Below are 4,217 nucleotides of genomic sequence, written 5' to 3' on the forward strand. Positions count from 1 at the left end.
TACGATGAAAGAATGTGAGTAAAGAGCCTTCTCCAAGGACTCAACTATGCGTCGAGCGAGGCTCGAACCCAAGACCTTCCGATCCGAAAGTGAGTGTCCTACCACTAGACCACATAGAGGGGATTTTATTTTGCTATTATCGGGGGAGACCCCCACCCCCACCCACCTTATATTTTTGGGGTGAGATCCCCCGAACACCCATCAACTCTAACTAAAGATACCATAACCTGATTAAACATGTTTGCAATCACTTGCAATATCGAAACTGATGGGAAACAGTAAATAATAATCACGTCGGCCGGAGTCGTAAACGACAACGGACTCGGCAAATTATTTTTGAAATTAGAAAAATCACACCACTTCTAATAATGAAACTTATATTAAATAGTGATATTATTTATTGGTCATTGCAACTAATTGAAAGTCCATAATAGCTAAAAGATTAAGAAATATAATAATAGTGATGTGGCACTACGGAAGTCCTCCCACTTATTGAAATCCCGGCCGTAAACGTTTTATATTATTTTAATATTTGTACTTTAACCCTCTCCTTACCAACCATAGGAAAATCGTCACATTTGTTCGATCCAACCAGCACTTTTACCATTCAGATTTCTTTGTAAATCACACAATTTAAAGACAAATGTTTTATTATAGCTATAAAAAACGTGACACTGTTTTGTAGATTCCGTTTTGCTGATCAATATTATGCAATAGATGTATTTGTTGCTTTTCTGTTTGAGTAAGAAAAAACTATTTTTGTGTTGGTTGGGAGTGAAATTTGGGGGAAATTCTGAAAGTGGCTGGTAAGGAAAGGGTTAAAATCACTGCATCAGAATCCCCCAAGTACATGCTTTTAAAACAATATTTCTATACAGAATGTGCGCACATAAGATGCAAATCATTGACCAGCAATATTGAAGCAATATTCTACATCGATTGCATTGACAATGACGATTTAACTCACGTCAATAGACTTTCCTCCAACATTATATAATCAATGACAACCACTGAACCTTTATTTTCAACATGTCCTATCGCTTTTATCCGTGAGAACACCTGTAGCTACTTACATCTTTTTACCTCAGCTTGTTGAAAATGGGGGGGGGGGGGGTAGATGGGTTGGAAGAGATCAATAACGGCATGAAGATATACTGAATAAGTATCATTTAAGTAGTCTATAGTGAGCCCATCCTAAAATCCATCAAGAACAATGTTAAATAGATGATGGTATTGATGGTTTTCTTAACATTAAAAAAAGGGTTAAGAAAAACAAAGCTAAAAGAATTGCATGTTTATCAATAGCGGTATATAACTTAATAAAATATTGGGAAAAGAGGTTATTATCGTCAGAAAGGAGTCCCATAGTCGTCACATTGTGCACAGTGAATGAAATTCTAACTGGAAAGGTTTGTGGCCTTCTGTTTACCATTTTAATTTTTACATTCAAGAACGTAGCCAATTTTATGATTCCAGTCGATGTATAATATTATCTGCTACGTAATTCAAATCTGCCAAGGGAACCCTCAAAATCTTAAGTTTATCATGAAAAATTCTTTGACCACCATGCCCCCGATTGTGGAACTCCATCAACATTGAAACAAAAAATAGTAAAAATGCATTTACCTTTTAGAAAGCGATTAAAAACTGAACTGAGATTATGATTTAGATTCCTGATAATGTATTTTACTATATATCTTATTATCATATAAATGTAATTCTTAACTTGTCGTTTTATAAATAATTCGAACTAGACATTTTGTGTTGTTTGTTGTAAAGCGCCATTGAGCAATTGATTAGAACCAGGCGCTATATAGATTTATCATATTATATCATATACTATTTATTATTGATATGTTCTGGGCCCGTTTTCATGAACACGGACTAGATTTGGTTATTTACTCGTCTAGTAAATGACTTGTTCGTCTTAAGCTTGAGCTATGTAAGTGACTAAAAATCGGATTTTGTGAACTCTTTCTCGTTCTGACAAGCTGGTCTCTTGCCTAGAAGTGGGCGTTTTTAGGTGTGGGTCCTAAACTGAACTGGAATAGTCTAAGATTGATTTTACAAGTGTTATATAGGCAGTAATAACCATAACAATTTGCGTTGACAGACCTGTAAATATCTATAATTATGTTGAAAACCATTTAAAACAAGTTGTTTTGTGAGAAAATTGAAAAATCTGTTTGAAGTCATCGAACCGACAGAACAGCTGGAATACACGTTCTCGAGTCGGGCTATTTATGCTATGCGTTTAGATAAAATACGTACAATATCATTCAGACGGATATAAAAATACACACAAAACTCTGTATATCCTAGTCTGATCGATGTGATTCAGTGAGAATAAATCACAAAAATGACTGTCTAAAAACAATAACAGAGCTAAGTGACGTCAATTTCGTTCCCTCTATAAGTTTACGATGAATACGCCTTGGCACTTTTTAGCCTGAGACTTTGGGGTAAGTTCATCGCCTGGTGAGTTGTCGTTAGTAGTTGATGCTCAAGGAAACAACTGATCCCATTGGTTGAAGTGTTCGATACAACTCATGACTTACATTCGTTTTTGTGGTCTGGCCTTGTATTTGTCTTAATGTTTTGGTCAGTGTCAGGTTATAAAGTACTCCGATGAAGCCTCGTATCAAAGCCTAGGAGACTGACTCCGACGACCCGGCACTGCCGTCCTCTGCCGTCTTCCGGAAAAAGACGTCGGGCACGGAAAAAGAGCTGAATGACATCAATTTCGTTCTAACTATTTTTCAATCGTATTCGAGATTGAAGCATTGGGTACAGAACTTTCAACCCATTATGCAAGTAACGAGATAAGGCATAGGTAACGTATACTTATTTGCAGGTCTGATAACCCAAATTATTATCTACTCATGGTTGTAACGGAATTAACCAGTAGATTTTTGACCAATCAAAATGCGGGGTTTGTGAAACACCCTCAAGCCAGCTCGGAAAAAGCAAGCTGGTTGTTTAAATACAATAGAATGATGTAAGTCGACATCACTCCAATCTATTGTTATTGTCTTTCTACCGTTTGTTGTGAGATTAGTTCTCGCTAGATTCGCTCAATCAAATTATAAACGTTAAAGGTTATACCCCGGTGATTATAAGATTGATCAGGCGTTTAGAACTGTAGTCAGTGTTACTCAAACGCGTACCATCGATGGTAATATTGTGTCGTTTGCATAGTTAAGCACTGACTGCCAAAGTTTACATTCTAATGAGTGTCCGAGGGGCGTGGTTACCTTTCTAGCACTGACTGTCAATGTTTACATTCTAACGAGTGTCCGAGGGGCGTGGTTACCTTTCTAGCACCGACTACCAATGTTTACATTCTAACGAGTGTCCGAGGGGCGTGGTTACCTTTCTAGCACTGATTACCAATGTTTACATTCTAACGAGTGTCCGAGGGGCAGGTTACCTTTCTAGCACTGACTACCAATGTTTACATTCTAACGAGTGTCCGAGGGGCGTGGTTACCTTTCTAGCACTGACGACCAATGTTTACCTTCTAACGAGTGTCCGAGTGGCGTGGTTACCTTACACTAGATGTCTACATAGATTTAGAGTATCCGAACCAGCGACCACCTGAGCTCTAGCCCTTCGGTCTTGTTCCATGCATGACGTAGAAGTTAGACGTTTTTTGTAGTTGTTCCAGGCGACAATACAGTGTGTTACAGATGCTTGGATTTGGTGGGAGGAATGTACATCTCAGGTTTTCAAGAGGTTGACATTTAAAAATGTATTGCGTTTATGTAAAATACGAATAACATTCGCCCGCTGGATATAACGCACCAACAAACAAAACTAATTGTAAACCTAAAACGTTGATACAATTAACCAGTAGATTTTTGACCAATCAAAAAATGAAATTTGTGACACACCCACACACGTGCTCGGACAAACATAATAATGAATGATAATAAATAATGAATGAATTTATATAGAGCCTAGATCCACAATGTGCTCAGAGGCGCTTTACAATGCAAATAAAACACAACAATAAATCGATAATTTAAGCATAAAATCTATCATATTGGAATAGCATTAATCAATTTGTAATTTAATTACCACGCACTGTGCTACAAGATGAAAATTCAGGATATCTATAACATGTAGGCCTAATAGAAATCAAATGATTTCCTAAAGAGATGTGTTTTGAGTTTTCAAATGTCGGACATTTTTTGATTCCATAAGACGGGTGCCGA

General features: G+C 37.1%; 1 long non-coding RNA gene across 1 annotated transcript in view; it reads left to right on the forward strand.

Annotated features, from left to right (window-relative positions):
* Window positions 1–1,332: 1,332 nt before the first annotated feature.
* Window positions 1,333–4,217, forward strand: part of LOC144961680 (uncharacterized) — a gene marked incomplete at its 3' end in the record, with an annotated part of 5,333 nt that continues 2,448 nt past the window's right edge. Inside the window, exon 1 of the long non-coding RNA XR_013643249.1 lies at window positions 1,333–1,409. This is a non-coding gene — a long non-coding RNA (uncharacterized LOC144961680). The remainder of the gene's footprint in view (window positions 1,410–4,217) is intronic.

This window comes from Berghia stephanieae, unplaced genomic scaffold (genome assembly GCF_034508935.2).
Source record: "Berghia stephanieae isolate SIO BIC M18660-M18661 unplaced genomic scaffold, UCSD_Bste_1.3 scaffold3575, whole genome shotgun sequence".
Lineage (NCBI taxonomy): Eukaryota > Metazoa > Mollusca > Gastropoda > Nudibranchia > Aeolidiidae > Berghia > Berghia stephanieae.